Source organism: Diadema setosum, chromosome 6, assembly GCF_964275005.1.
Source record: "Diadema setosum chromosome 6, eeDiaSeto1, whole genome shotgun sequence".
Classification (NCBI taxonomy): Eukaryota; Metazoa; Echinodermata; class Echinoidea; order Diadematoida; family Diadematidae; genus Diadema; species Diadema setosum.
This window is the reverse complement of record NC_092690.1, coordinates 20,404,277-20,421,227: the sequence shown is the minus strand read 5'-3', so window position 1 is coordinate 20,421,227 and position 16,951 is coordinate 20,404,277. Positions and strand designations below refer to the sequence as shown.

At 40.3% G+C, this 16,951-nt stretch overlaps 1 protein-coding gene across 4 annotated transcripts in view; it reads right to left on the bottom strand.

Moving 5' to 3' along the window:
- Nucleotides 1-16,593, bottom strand: part of LOC140230001 (uncharacterized) — a 132,493-nt gene extending 115,900 nt beyond the window's left edge. For all 4 annotated transcript variants that reach the window (XM_072310204.1, XM_072310207.1, XM_072310206.1 and 1 more), the window contains exon 1: nucleotides 16,246-16,593. The gene's annotated coding sequence lies outside the window, so the exon portion shown is untranslated. The remainder of the gene's footprint in view (nucleotides 1-16,245) is intronic.
- Nucleotides 16,594-16,951: the final 358 nt, after the last annotated feature.

The window sequence follows — 16,951 nt, the reverse complement described above, 5'->3', positions numbered from 1 at the left end:
TATTATAAGTGACACCCAACATATTTGTATTACACATGCAACACTTTATGACAGCGTAGGTACGGGACTGGAAATACAGTAAATTTGTTCTATATTCCCATGCATTATGTTTTGCCATTCATATAGTACATAAGCATAGGAATGGCGGCCCTTTTGAATAAAAATGAGCTTTAAATACTAAATGAACCTATATGAAATGAAAATTCTCTTGCAAATGCAGATGGAGTAACTCTAGGAACAGAAATGTACAAAGTTTGGTGGAATAATTTGTCATATAATGCGCATTATTATGTTTATCACGGCCGAATTAGCATATCTGGCGGCCATTTTGGATTTTTTCATTTTGCCGAAAATGCTCAAGGTTACGCGAGTGGCATCAATCGGATTTGGAATCAGCACCCTCGAATTGACAAGAAACCATCAAAAAACATTGTATATATCAAAAAACAAGGTTGGGTGCCTTCTAGCCTGGACTAATGGCAGCAAAGGAGTTAAGCGATGATTGGGCGGAATACATGTATTGAGGGTGGGTGGCTCTAAAGAAAGGAGATATAATGCAGTATTATTAAGGTCAGTGTCGACAGATTATCCACGCAGCTCGCCCAGACAGCGAGTGACTGATCCTTATGAGAAGAATTTTCGTGGGCGTAATGCACAGACCATCTGACTTTCAGCTACACTTGTATAACACCGCATTGCACTTAACTTATGGCTGAATACTGTCTGGGGGTCTTCCCCTCTCTCGAAGCATTACAGGCCGATCAAAACTTGTGTTACAATTACAGAAAACAATGGCTTTTGTGAAGTTAACTTTGACGCGAGGGCTTTGCCTCGCAAAATTCAGCTATTTCTACAGACAGAAGAAAAACAAATTGTATCCATAAACATTGGAGAAAAAAAAAACAACAACAAATTGGAAGGTTTCCATGACGCGGGGATGTTTTCGATTTTATCGATGTGTTAACAAAATATTATATTTGACCTGTCGGTCAATATTGCCAATAATGTTGTACAGATGAGGTTACATGCACTTTGGTGAATCCATGCTAAAGCGTTCTGCGAAAGCAGGAAATAAGACTTACAATGTGAAATCCGGCTTCTTCGCATACCGATGTGGTTCCTGTTTCGTTATCACCATGATCACTCTTCTCACGAAAGAACAGAGGTGTTAAAGTATTGGCACGCTGCTGGTGACTGCAGAATGTTTTGGTCTATGTTATTCATTGTGCTCTTATACTTTCTTTCTTCTTTATTTTTCTTCCGCTCATTTTGTTCATGTTATACTTGATCATCCTAGCAAACATGTAAAAACATAATTGTAGGTTCTTCTCTGTTATTCTTCGCTGGTCGAAGTCCGGGGGGGGGGGGGGGGAGCATGCAGCATGTTTGAGATGCTTTACTAGAGTTAAATAAGAATGAACAATGGGGGATGACGAGTAAAAATGCATCAAAGTATGCACGTCATGATCTGATCATCATAAAGAAGCGAACTGGTGCCAGATCACACAACCAGCATTCACAAAGCTAACCAAGGCTCGTGCCTAAATCCTAAACCAAACAGCAGTCCGAAACCACATCCTTCTATTTATAACTGCTTTGCTCTATTCCTGTTCTACAAGCATCAATTAATCATGTTTATAGATCAACCAAAAGGATTGGGGGGGGGGAGGGAAGAAGATCATCGTTTCGCTTTATCTTGGTCCATGGCTTTATAGATGGGTAATAATCAAAGCACAAGTCTGATTGAAAGACTACAGAAATTTAAAAGTTAGAGAGCATGGTATCTGGATGGATGAAGAGAAAGGAGATGGAGGAGGAGGAGGAGGGGAAGGAGTGAACAAAGAGAAAAGAGAGAATGAGAGAGATGGAGAGGAGAAAGAGAGAGATGGGAGGAGAGAGAAAAGGGAGAGAGAAAGAAAAAGAGAGAAAGAGGTGTGGGGTCTGGTCGTGGGTCAACTCAGGTCAGAACCTTGAGTGACCCTCCTCAAGGCAACGAGTCACCTCGCTGGGGTCAGGCCACGTTGACCATCTAACGACTGTGCCGAAGAGCGACCACACCAAAGAACGGACCTGGTTCTCGAAGCAGGGAGGTAGCACCTCCCTGCTCGAAGCTTTCCTTTTTTAAAACTCTCTCAACAACAAAGCACATGAAATACACGCTTCGTATAGACTGCTATAATGTTAACTAGAAAATCTGCAACACTAAAACTCAAGAGCTCTAAAATCCCAATTAACTAAGCCTCACTTGATCTAAGGTGTAAATATTATTTCATCGTTTTTAAACAACTCGATCTTTTATCATGTTCAGAATGAGGACTTGAACACGAACATGGCCTATTTTCAATACTAGTATTATCAAAACAGTCCTGGTTTGGTTATATGAATATAAATCAACGTCTTCCGAATATGATCACTTGTTTTGCTGATTCCAGCAAACATTTTAGATAAGAAGACTCAATATAACATGATACATTCAACAGCCACCAAATAGTTACAGTGTATATACTGTAGGCCTTATATCAAAAGTTTGTTTTGTTCCTATTTGTTTCAATGGACACGATGTACAGAAATAATTTTATCCAGACATCTCTTAATTGGTGAAAGTAAATCGATAAGTACACAGCTAAAATATACATTTAACTTAAGGAAGTAAAACGGTAGGCCATATAGGAAGTACTCACAATATATAAATCGATAAATGATTGAACAAAAAAATAATAATGAAAGGTGACTTGTAACGTATAAAATACAAATGCAGTGAAAATTCACCGTTGCATGAGGTAGCCAGACAATGCAATGCTACACTTCAAGGCATATTATGTATAGGCCTAAATAGTTTCTGGCACACCCCCCCCCCCCCCCCCCTTTTTGTGAGGTCCAGATGAGGCTGATGGAAGGCCGGAAAGTAGTTCTCATGATGGAAAAAGGAAGAGATACATTGTATGAGCACTTGTTACCGCTTTAGAAAATTACATCTATACATGGCAAGTTAATCCTGTAGGTATGATTTGTATCTTCATTTGATCATTGATTTTAGGCTTTGCTACTGTGCGAAATCACAGACGGGGGACATATTGCATTAAACTAAAATGACGATCACAATCTTTTTCTTTTTTTTTCAGAACTGCATTAAGTTGTAGGACGGGTCAAACTGAAATGAGAACCGTTATAGGCTCAACCTCCCCCCCCCCACACACACACACACACTTCAATAGTAATACTATCATATTATTTGTCAAAGATCAATAAAGCTTATATGGAACTTGTGAGCTGTTTAGCATGTAACTGACCTACATTGCTATTTGCACCTATGGAGGGTATCTGCTATGGGTGTATTGACAAATACGGTCTTGTGTTTGGTACATCAGACAATGACCAACGATTATTAAGTGTACCCCTGACCAGAAAATCCACATAATACCCCGGACCGTGTCGATGGATTCTTTCTTAATGCTGTTGTTGTTGTTGTTACAATTATTGTATTAGTTTGCTTGGGTTTCATTTTGATTTGATTTTATTTGGTTGGTTTTGGTTGGTTTTGGTTGATTTGGTTGGTTTGGTTGGGTTTGGTTTGGTTTGGTTTGGTTTGGTTTGGTTTGGTTTGGTTTAGTTCGGTTTGGTTTGGTTTGGTTTGGTTTGGTTTGGTTCGGTTTGGTTTGATTTACGTTGTAGTTTGGTTTGGTTTGGTTTGGTTTGGTTTGGTTTGGTTTGGTTTGGTTTGGTTTAGTTCGGTTTGGTTTGGTTTGGTTTGGTTTGGTTCGGTTTGGTTTGATTTACGTTGTAGTTTGGTTTGGTTTGGTTTGGTTTGGTTTGGTTTGGTTTGGGTTTTGGTTCTTCTGCTGTTGTTGTTGTTTTGTGAAGATATTCAACGAGCAGAATGCTCACTTATTTCGTCATACACGGAATTATACGTGATATCTCGCCTAATCCTTGGGTCTGGGCATGGAGCTACATCCACGGTCTGGGCATGGAGCTACTTGTGTAGTTCCATGGTCTAGGTGACGTACAATATGCCTGACGTGGAACACTCTCTCGTACCAGTAATTTTAATTGGCGAACGAGGCAATCTGCAAAATCCATTAATGGTCAAATTGTATAGATGCGTCTCCAGGCGTCCTTTAGTAAAAGAGGAGAAGGTAAGGTTGGAAAGACATCTAGTTGAGCTATATAGGAAGGTCGACAACGGTCTCGAATGACCTCGATATATTTAAAGACATGTCTGCACCATATATTTACATCCATTGTATCCGTATCGATAACAAGCATTCGGCATTCATGCCCGTTATATGAGAACAACGTAATCACCGAGCCGTATCACTCAAGATAAAAGTGTAGCTTCAAGAACTATAAACAGATTGATATAGCTCCAGATTGTGAAATGTTCTTAATCTTTTTTTCTTTTTCTTTTCTTTTTTTGGATGTGACAATTCCCCTAATTATTACAGTAACTCATATAACACTTTGTCCAGGGAAATACTTCTCCGTTATGTTCATTTCGAAACGTATTCAAATAGGCCCTACATACAATGGGTCCTAAAAATAATTAAGAATGTTTGAACTTGGCCGATTTTGTATTTCCGTAGATCATTGCATAGGTTATTCATTCGGATTATTCCTATAACTAAAATCGCCATTAACTCTTCATCTCATCCCCTTCTCTTTCCATTGAAAGAAAAAAAAACAATAACAACAAAAATCGTCCAATAAAACAACTTGCGAAGTCTACATCAAAGACTAAGCGCATTAGTCGGATGTCCGATCGTATCAACCTGACCTAGTTAGGGGCAAGTTTCGCTAGCTCCAGCTCCATGTCAGTCGAGCCATGTAGCTTCATGGTCGAGCCAATGGGAAGCTGGAAAAACCTGTCCTCACTCCAGGCGCATGTTTGGGATACGAGGACTGTTCGTATAGGTTCCTACACACCGTCGTTTTTTTTAGCATATAACGTGTGAATGTTTCCTCGCCTCATTTTATAATAATAAAAATAATAATGTCATCTAAAACTGTTGTAACTAATCATTTCAATAAGGATAAAAACTTGCATAGACACCACGAGCCGATAGAGCGATGTTGAGTGTTACACATGCTCGGAAGCTTTTAGGAAACTGTGCCAGGCTCATACACCATAGCTCGATGCATACATTAGAGTCCCTATACCCTTAGATAATTGCAAATATTATTCAGAAAATTTGAGCTTTTTTATGCAGACCTTGAGAATCAAACACGACTTCGAAAAAGAATAAGGGAGTCTGAAATCTGCAAGCGCGTTAATTCTTGTGGCGACTTATGCTACCGTTACATGTTTCGTTTGGCTTCCACGCGTTTGTTGTAGTTACCCCATGATCTTATTTGGATAGGTGAAACGCGGCGCATTGTCCGAAAGCAATGTCTCCACACACGATTGTTCATTATCTCTTTTTGTAATGGAAGATTACGCGCAGTTCTTGAGAGGAGACTAATCCCGCATGCTGTTAACTTGTCCCAGTGAACTTTTTAGGAAGTTCACTCGGCCGCGAGCTCGGCACGCGACACGCGATTCCACTTCGATTCGATCGTACCAGCAGGGAGGTGGAGTGGTCTTCCACCTCCCTGGTACCAGGGAGGCGGAGAATCCATCTCCTTTTCAACCGTATCTTCCTCATCGTTCAGTCCTGCCATGTCAGAACAGGGAGGTGGTTTCCACCTCCCTGGTCAGAGTGGCACACGGGGCCTTCCTTCTCAGCCTGGCTGTCGAAGACGCGGGCATCGACGACGACAAATTAGAGTTGAATTCCAGTTTAAGTTGTGCAGTTTGTGTGGTGCATGAATGGCTCACGAGGCATAACGTGATAATTTCACACTACAGGGTCTTTTCGGAAGGTGGGAGCTATCATGATTGTTCTGTATTTGTCGTTACTTTTTACGCGATCATGAAATCTCTGATTACCATCGTTGCGACAGACATGATTTTGCATCGTCATGTTTGAACTGCTGCTTTAAATACTAAGTAGTAGATGCAGTGACGGATCCAGAGGGGGCGCAAGAGGCGCACGCCCCCCCCCCCCCCCACTTTATTTATCGGTAAAAACAAAAGAAATAAAAAGAAAAATGAAATGAAACCCGGAAGTGGCACCAAAATATTAGTTGCGCCCCCCCCCCCCCCTTTACAGAATTCCTGGATCCGCCCCTGAGCTGATTGTCTTTTCAGATCCCAGATTCTAGTTCTGAGAGAAAAAGTGCTGACTTCCGACGATATCTCACCATCAGACAGAGACAGCGTCGTCAGGCGTCACAACAAACATCACGCAGCCCTGGAAGCAGGGTAACTGGCGTTCACCGATTCCACCACGAACAATACCCAATCGCAGTTATTGTAAATGCCTATATACTACCAGGATAAAATTTCGGTCTATAATCATCTTGGAACACACATGGAAACTATTGTAACAGACTATAAATTCACCAAAACAAGAGGAAACTGCGTTTGTTTGGTTTTTTATTAATCGTGAGCTCTAAGCATTAATCATTCTTCGCGTCTCGGAAATGAGACAGACCCGTCTGTTGTTGGCAGGCAAACATTCACATATGAGTAAGAGAAAAACAATTCACACAATACCCTTTTGCAATGTCCTTATTGGGCCATTCAGATACGGTACGCTGACACAGACATTATGTTACAGCATTGTGCCATCGATTCTTTCTCTTCTTCTTTTTTTTTTCAGAGCAATTACGAGAATGTTGTGTCGCGTTGTGGATGAATATGTCATACAGCACGTAAATACTACGCAAGGAATTTAATCGATTTTATTCATTTATATCCCATGTGTGTACGATTGCCTTTTCCAAGGGAAATAAGACGCATCGATTACACACATTATGTGGTAAATTAAACCGACGGATTTCTCGCTCAACTGCAAAATATGACTCGACGAGGCTGCATAGAAACTTCGACATCCCCTCCAAAATGTATAAATAAATAAATAACAAAATATGAAGAATACGACAAAGAATAAGAAAGAACAACACAGAAGAAGCAAGGGTTTATGACAGCACAAAGTAAATTTCATGATAGTTTGGTAGAACACAAACAAAAATAATGTAGACGAAATGAGATTGTGGGGAAACCTTGCATCAATCACAGGAAACAAATAGCAAGTACAGGAAACATGTGCACACTCACAGAGAGCACACAGAGCGACAAACAGACAAACAGATAGACATATATATATAAAACAGTGTAGACGTGTTGCGAACCCAGCAGCTCGCGGTCAAAGCACGGTAGAGACAAAAAAAAAAAAAAAACACCGAACAGAGAAAAAAAAAAACCTCCGAACAGAGACCCTGGGAGGATAACTTTGCGTGACCCCGATGGGTTTCAGCCGGGGACCGACTGACGACGCACAATGGTTTCTTTTGTGCGTAGGCGAACTAGCTCTATGCAAATTCACTTCTCCCCCACTACCCCCCCCCCCCCCCTAGATTTTTCGCTCCCATGCTCGCTAACTCTTTTTCACTAACTTTTGATACCACAATAAGAGGAAGGTGTGAAGTCTTGTCTAAATGTTTAAATGGTTTAGTTCTCAACGTGTATAAATAAAGTGGGTGAGAGTTTTAGCGGCGATCCGACACGACAAACGAGGGACCGGGCGTCGTGTGCTTGGACATTCCTTGCTCTATAGAAGCATCTCTTTATTCACCCTCAAGCGTGGACAGGGCAGAACACATTCCGTTGCGTCACCTATGTAAGCTGTTACGTGTCAGTGGCATACTGCGTGGTGCGTGTCAGGAAGAAATAAAATGACGAGTTAATACTCACTCTTAATCAAAATTTTCTATTTGAATAGCAAGATATCTGACAAAAATGCACGAAGTTCTCAGACCCCAAAATCTAGGCTCTGCAGTGAAGCGATTTCGAGCAAGAACGCTATTACAGCGTAGAGTGAATTATATACATTGTACTATGATCATTCTTTAGATTCTCTGTGTTATAAAACGCTCAGATGTCCGGAAAAAATCAAAGTGGCTTTCACTCGTGCAGTTCGTCTGCAATAAAAGCGGACGACAATGGTTCATGGTTGAAAGTGATAATGTTCCTAAAAACAACAAGTCAGTCTAACCACTTTGAACTGATCTTCGGGTGTTTTTTTTTTCCCCCAACTGATTTGTTTATAGACGCAAGAGACGTGCAATACAAACCCATGAAACCAAAAATGCAAAGCGCCATTAATGTTTGAACTCTGAGCCACCTACATTACATTGTAAGGAGTCAAAACTGAAACAGTTTTCTTTTAATTAATATGATTATTGGAAGTACCACAAGAATTGACAGAGGATCGCACTTTTACTATTTTCATACTATTGATGGTCCTCGAACAATGCAGGAAGCAATTGTGGGATTACAAATGAGGTCAGAAACTACAGTACTACGAGGTGAAGTGTCGATCAGTTAACAAAAGAAGCATGCTGTATGTAAATGTTCGTTGACACATCACATGGATTGTTTTGCACCATCGCAAATGTTTCACAAGCTATGTCAGCGAGTCATAAAACTGAACAGTTTAGGTCGCCTCCTGCACTATTGGTGTACTATGAGCACTCAACAGGATTCAGCGTATCAATTTACGAGTATTGTACACTCCCAGGAGACGATCAACCTCACTCACATACAACTCCCATCACTTTCTGAGATTTCGTTTTGTTTTGGATTTTTTTTTTTTTTTTTTTGGGGGGGGGGGAGAAGTATATTCATTACCAGTATAGAGTTTTTTAATTACAGAATAGAGTTTTTTAATTACAGAATGCATGCCCACCTTCACAATTTATAGAAAAAATACCAGAGCAAGGTTTAAATCTTAGAAATTCTCACATACATGTAATTTGGGTGGTGGGAATCAGCCCCCCCCCCCCCAAACAAAAAAAGAGAAAAAATGACATGCTTGCGAAAAAAGAAGGGGGAGAGAAGTGGGCCAGTCCCTGTACATGGAAGCCTCACAACAAAGTCAGTATGTGGGACTGCATATAATCTGCATGATTGTTCTTTGCATGAAAGTGTGTCCTTGTTTGTAACGTGTAAAGTACAATCTGTATGTGCAGGGAGGTGGACTCTTCACCCTCCCTGGTAAATAATGTGTGTGCATGTATCCAAGGTGTATCTCAACTTTACATTTCTCTCTGCAATCATATCAACATTCTGGATTTCATGTGTTAATATTGTTGATATCATTCATTCATTATTGTACTCTGATAGTTAACAAATTGTACATGAACAGCTGTATACATTGTACAGTATGTACAGGTACAATATGTTGTATGATCTCTTCCATAGAGCATTATATCCATACAGCGTTTATGCAATGTTCTCTTTTTAGCCGCTTGCTTCCAATGAACTTAATAAAAACAGTATGGTGACTTCCAATTCAACGATCACGGTGAAATTCTATTGCTGGAATTGCATTATTTGTGTAAACATTGCTATAATAAGGGAGAAAAACAAGAAAAGAACTCACTCCATCCGCATCTTGAGGGATAAAGTGCAGGCAGCCAACAAGGTTGCTTTCAGTGGAAGTTGCCTACCTATGAGCACTAGGTACCCAATCACAATTATGACTGATGATAATAAACAAAGGTGAAAAACTGGGAAATTTGTCATCTGTTGATCAAACCAATTGAAACAATACTGCATTTCAGATAGTGGAAATAAAGTCTGAATCATTTCTGTTATCAAATCAAAACTGAACACATTATGTGCCTTTTGAAAATCACACAAACTGAAAAATTCTTGAACTTACTTCTTTTGATCAATGTCAATTAATTTCTTCTCTGACAGTTTGTTGTATTCTCTTTGAGTCTGTATAGGGACCTACAGTATAACATGGGCAATAGTTCATTTGATAAATTACTCCTTGGTTCTCATCCATTTATCAAAATGAAGAGACTTGATTCCTTTGCTGAATGGACATCTGTATTATATTGTGGGACATCATGAATGGCATATCATCAAGGGCTTTTATTCATTTGATAATGAGAGCCTAAACCGGCGTGTGACTCACTTCCGAAGTGTTAAAACTCTCTGTTTCTGTTGGGTGTGTTGGGGGAGGGGTGGGATCATTGCTCGTCCACTGAAACTGATACGGCCAGGCCTGATGGACGTGACATAAAGCTATCACATCACAAAAAGGAAATGCAATCGCTAACACACGCAACGAATACCTGCAGAGTGTATCATAATTTTCTCTACAAGTGAGAATGTATGATGTAAAAACATGTCGCGACCAATCAAAAACAAGCTGGAAGACGGACACCCAGGTTGCTCCGCCCACTGTGTGTGCTATAGACCCACTTTTGTATATATGAATATTCATATATAGACATAAGATAATATGCAAAAGAGGCTTGCCTCACAGACATGGTTATTACCAACATCATCTGTGTGTTCTGTGTGCAGTGAAATCTGTGTGCAGTGAAAAAATAATCTTGATTCGATTACCGAGTAACCAGTTTTCTATGGGATCCTAAAATCACAATAACCTCTGTACTGACCCATCAGATTCCTGTAGGCAGTAATGGGGTGAAGAAGAAGCATTATGATGTCCCAATGCTAAAATGGTAAAAGATTGGTCAAGTTCCCTCTTTTGAAAGGCCCTCTCAACTTTCAAGTCACATCTGAAGGCATGAGGTGGTATTGTGCTCATAAAGCATACTATGAAGTACAATGTACAATCAACCTCATGATTGCCTATATTGTACTGTACATTGTATGTCAACTTCGCAAGTGGGGAAGTCGAAAAAAGTGGGTGGAGTCGAGGTAAAATTCTACCCCTGATGGATATTACTGAATGTACTGTGAATATACTGTGCATGTAAACGTTTCATTTCTGTGTCAGTCGAAATTCAGCCATGTCAAAGGTCTTTCGCTGAGCCCTTTGAATTTGACTAAGCAAAGCTGACTGTATCATGTGAAACTGGCATCATTCTGCAATGCATAAAGAACTCTTCAAATGAGAATAGAAAGTAGCACCCCCTTTTCTTCTTCAGTCACCTTACCATAAAAGATTCACAGCTGCCAAGTGAATGTGACAGTTACGATCATAAAATGAAGTTTGATATGCCTGAAAGGAACCAAGACACCATTCCTAAGCTTGCATTGCGGTATTGTGACGTGTACACTTTGTATCTCCCACAAAGTGATTCCTGAATTTAGCAATGTTCATATTTAAGCACCACTGATCACATGGAAAGAAAAGTCACTCATTAACTATCAAATTTTAATCTCATGTGATGGAAGTAATGGTTTGGGCAATAACAATTGCACCACTCACCACTTGTCTCATCATGAGCAACTACAGTACTACAGATACACTGTACACTGTATGTGGGACTACAAATTCACTGTTCAAGCTTTACACAATGTGTTCTTCGACCAGGTTTGATTTTGTTTTGTTTTGCTTTTGTTTTTGTCTTTCTGGATCTGACTGCCTCCTTCTACAGCCGGTCCATCAGATATACAATGTACATGTATGTACGATGTAATATGCAAGCACATGAGGGGCAACATGTACGGTACATACGATAACACAGCAGCACTCTATACATTAACCCACACGCCTGCTTGAGACATCTGAATTTGTGATGGGCAAGTATAAATATTGAATACATGCATGTAAAATCCTGTTTAAATGAGACATCTGAATCTGTGATGGGCAAGTATAAATATTGGATACACGCATGTAAAACACATACATATGTAGGGCACTTGAGCAAATGCTGTAAAACCAGACATTTTTGTGTGCATAAAACTTTCACAAATTTCACAAGGAGCCAATGTGTGGAGAGGAATCCCCTCTTATCATTCACAACTGACAGAAACATGTACATGTGTGTAACATACAAATACTTGCAACCAAATTTAGACCTCACCTAAGAAACTGTTAGTCCCCAAGGGGAAATACTCCCGTACATGTACAGTATGTGATAGTTTTGAAAACAAACATTGTACTACGTTGTACAACCAGTGTACATTGTACATGTGAAAGTGGATGCAAAACATTCAATACATCGTACATTCACTTTCCACAGAATGTGAGGTAAAAATCAGACATTTAATACCATGCATGCAGTGGAAAGTTTGACTGAGGTTTTACTGCTGCTTGCCCATATTAAACAGCAACAAAAGATGTGGTTGCAATAGATCTGTAATTTACATTCATCTTGATATATTAATTTCACCAAGAGGTCAATGGCTATTCTTTCATGCAGTTGTGCAGAAAACATTCTTTTTTATTCTGAAATTGATTTCATTACTTTATTCAACACGAACGGTACTGCACATCTCCTGCACAATTCTGCGAAAAAGAAAGGGGGAATCCCATGTAAACCTATTGAAATAAACCTAGATCCAAGGTGTTGTTTTGCACCACCAATACAGAGTTGCATTGTTTGAAGCTTGTGCCATAAAGCAGAAAAGTAAAAAAATAAAAATAAAATAAAAGCTGGAAATTTTTCAGAAGATAGTTTGCCCATATCATTCCCAGCTCCTAGGCAACAAAACAACTACACTGTAGGCTGTGTTTTGAATTCCCATTCCATCATTGATATAATACTTCAAGCTGCTCTGGATGCTAAAGACATACAGTCATCTTGTTCGGTGTTGCAGGCCATTCTCTTTCCAGTGCATCACCGGGGCATGATATTTACAATGCAGGTGCATTAAGTATGGGATGATTATCTAGCTCAATTCATGCCTGCAGCATGGTGTCATCAGCAGCAGTTGTACAGGTCTGCAATATGCTAGTACTACTACGTGCACCCCTAACAATCAATATGTCCCGAAGCTGTAACAATACACCATGGGGGGAAACTGTGTGACAAGAACATAACAGCAATAATAACAAGTGGTGTTTGACTGCACAAGTAAAATTATTCTAATACATTGTGTTGTTTCTGTGCATTTTTTTCTCTACACAATAGAGAAATTAATCTAGGGGATGAGGGTAAAATCCACTAGGCAGATATGGTCCAGGAGCTAGGTCACAATAGAGTTGTCTCAAATTTCTGTGATTACTAGAGCACTTGAAACCCGCCCCCCTGTTCTCCCCTTGCTAAGTCCCCACACTACACTCTATCTCCCCCCCCCCCCCCACCCCACCCACACTGGCTGCCTCACCTGATGAGGTAGCCAGAACAAAGAGCAATGGTGTTCCACAATTCCAGGGGTGTGGAGCAGCCAAACGCAGCTCTCTAGTCTTCAACTTGCAGACAACCTGTCGTGACTCACAATGTCACTTCACTTCCATCGAGGCCTGAGCCAACATCACAGCCCTGTCACTGCCAACTGCAGGACATTATGTACAATGGCAATGGCATTTTAAGACAGCGATCCTGACAGTGTTCATGGCAGTGGAATAGGCAGCAAGTCTTTACTTGCTCGCTATACTTGGAAGTACCTGGAAATGGACATTTTCTTGCCTAAAGTTGCCGCAAGTTGACAAACTTGTTCTGCTGAATTTTCTTTCCTGCATGGACAATTATGTAGGTCATGCTGTTCATTTGCTATGCATATGGTCCATATTGCTGGGGGAAAACAGCTGTCTATGCTTAGAGCATGGAGTGAGTCTACAGCTCTTAAAGGGATTGTATAGTTTTGGTTGAGACCTAATTTCATGTTTCAAACATTTTTTGGTGAGATAATGAGAAACCTCTCATGAAATATGAAAGAGAATGTAATTCTATGAGGAATTCAACGTTTATTTGATGAAAATTGGTTTTGAAATGGCTGAGATCCAAAAAAGAGCGATTCTAATAAAGTGTGGGACCCACACTTTATATTATGATCGCTTTCTTTTACTTTGTTTTTGGATGTTTCAGTCATTCCAAACCCAATTTTCATCAAATAAACTTTGAATTCCTCTTAAAATGGTATGCTCTGTAATACATCATAAGTATTTTCTTGGTATCTCGCAAAAAGTTTAAAGCTCAATTCTCATCTCCACCAATACTGTACCATCCCTTTAAACATCTCCCTTTGAAGCAGGATGCTCCTTCTCACAGGGGACTGGGACATATGGAAGGGCTTTTTCAAACAGCAGTGTTGATCTAAACATATTTCAATTAAAATGCTGGGTACAGGAATGAAGCACAATTGACATACTCACATAAGATAATAGTAATACAAGACTGAGACCCTGAGAGGCATATTGTATGATAAAATCCCATGTAAAGAGCACCTGTTCAAAATCTTCTTTTTTTCCCAGTAGAGTTTTAAAATCAGCTCTGGATGATGGCACTACTGTATTGCACACTCCATAACTTGGTATGAATACCAGAAGATGATGTGCATACCACAGCACTCTGCTGAACACAATGCATATAATACTGTAAAACACAATATATTCGCGGCATGAAAATTTTGCAAATTGGAGCCAATGGCCTTTCTCACAGCATGAAATTTTCGCGAATTGCAACTGGCATCCAATGCATATTGTATAGGCAAGAACTTCCGGGTGCATTTTAATTTCACGAATGTCGGCGCTCACGAAATTCACGAAATTAAAATGCATGTTAACATTCCTTGTTTTACAGTAATACATGTATATGAACCTTATATACAGCACACATGTCATACAATATTCAGGCATATTTTTATACATGTACCATTTACGTGTGTGAACGTTTTTATCATGATACAGTACATCTACAATCTAGCGTACAGAACACAATTTTCTGTGCCAGCTAAACTGTTGAACTGATCATCTGATGTGAAATGTGTCGTTTCATCACACAAAAGCATGCATTATGTCGGCGCTTCAACCGTGAAAAACTGAATGACAACTTCCATGGTGGGTGTGCTCTTTTTGTTTGGTTGGTTGATTACAGAACAGTTGACACTGTTCTGCCTTGAAAAATTTCCGAAAGGATGCATTGTGTTCTTTTACGTCTGTTTATCATGCATCGTGAAGTTTGACTCTTATAAATTCTGTGTGACTCTGCACCAATTTGATGCTGTTGTTTTAAAGAACAAAAGGAGAGAGAGAGTAAATGGGGCCCTATACAAATAATTTGCCCCAGCACCAATTTGCTTCATTGCAAAGTGTTGCCCAGTCTTGCCCAGATGAAAGCCAATGATTAACTTTTAATACATCTACCAAGAAGCATGTGTGCAGATATACATGTTTATGTAACCTACAGTGTACATTGTACATGTATTGGAATATAATTTGTCATGTAAAAGTGATAGTTGTACATACAAAATTGTATGAAAAAGTCATACTGTGCATACTAATGTACACTTCGCTTTGAGTAATAGCAGTTACCTAGGCTACAAGTGTGTATCAACCAGTCTAGACCCTACTTGCATGTTTTGTTTTGTTTTGTTTTGAACATGGGTGAAGGGAGGTGACGTATACTATGTAGCGTCGAGGACGGACTGATTTTGTTACACCACACATTTCCCATAGATACCTGCGCGAGTATACTCAGGACTCGTCCTCAACGGGTTAAGGAAAATACATGAAAAGACTAAGAGCATTAAAAAAAAGAGAAATTAACTAGACACTCTTAGCAGTCTACACTCAATTCTGTGACTGGTATTTTCATCAAATGTTGAACATGTTGAACAGCTGTCAGCTCTATACTTAAAGTGCACAAACACTGTACTGAAGAGAGAAACAACAAGTTGACAATGGTTGTGTGATCTATGATGTTTCAAAAGATCAGGGGAAATCGTTCTAAAGCTCGCTGATAAGAGTAAGGCTGGAGTCTGCACTGGAGAGCTCTATACTCAACTATACTCTAATACCATTACCTATTATTGGCTGGGCCTACTCGCCTGGGTTTTAGAAGATAGGACAAAAGTATGAAAAGCACAGGACAATGAGGAGCCTCTGTGTTATTTCCTTTAGCAACAATAACCTGGATGTGTTGTCTGACCCGAGAAAGCCTATTTATCCGCTAATTAGTTCCCTGCAAGCTGCAACAAAGAGCAAAAACCGTGAGCTCCATTCCACCAAATTTCCGGGTTTCGGGACCCGGTGAGCTCTGCGGTCCTTCGATTGACTTTGCCTTGAATTTCTGCGTGTCACTCACTCCAACACGGAAATGTTTGTTTCCTCTTCTTAATCTAGCCTATTCGAGGTGAAGCACTTGAATCTGTCCTCAAGTTGTACCCTTTAAAGCCAAATATGGCAATAGTAGATATGACTGAACGTGATGCAGCTCGAAAATTCGATCGAAATCTAGGAATGGGAAGATTGAACCGTCTGGTCAACATACCTTGTTTTCAGTTCAGCATCGTGGCAATAGTAAACAATGAAACGGTCGCCGCTCTTGCGGGTGCTCTGTTCTCGACGTGTGTAGACCTACACACAGCTCCAGCCGTGTGGCTGCTGCACGCGTCGCAAAACGATGCCTTGGTTATTGGCAAATCGGGCACAGCCACTGGACAGAAAGTCGGCAAAAATCAGCTCAGAATTGATCCAAAATCGACGTTGACGTATCAGCTCAGCTGAAAACTCGTAAATGTACATCTAACAAGCAAGGATGAGGTGTAGTCAAAGACGAAAGTTGATGCTCGCCTTCGTAAAGAGCAACTTAGGCACCATTTTTGACCGCACAGATCGCTTCGCTTCGCAACCGATACAATGTTATGATAAGTCGTTTTATGCGTGTGCGTGCGTGCTCGCGCTCGCTCCCGATCCCGTGCCGTGTACGTACCTGTGGCGAGCGTATGCACCTTTGCTAGCTCGCTCGTTACATAGCTGAGTGTGAGAAGTCTATCTGGGTCCTGTGTGTGTGTGCGCACTGCTTGCCAGAATGAGTCATATCCCGCACGTTGTAATCGACGTCCGTGAAATGAACTCGGCGGCCCCAGGTCAACCCGCCGTGACGAAGCGATTCAAACTTACGTCGAAAAAGAAGCGAGGAAAGCTGTAAGAAAGGGAAAAAAAAACGAGTGCTCCGTTTCTATCCAAAGTCAGGC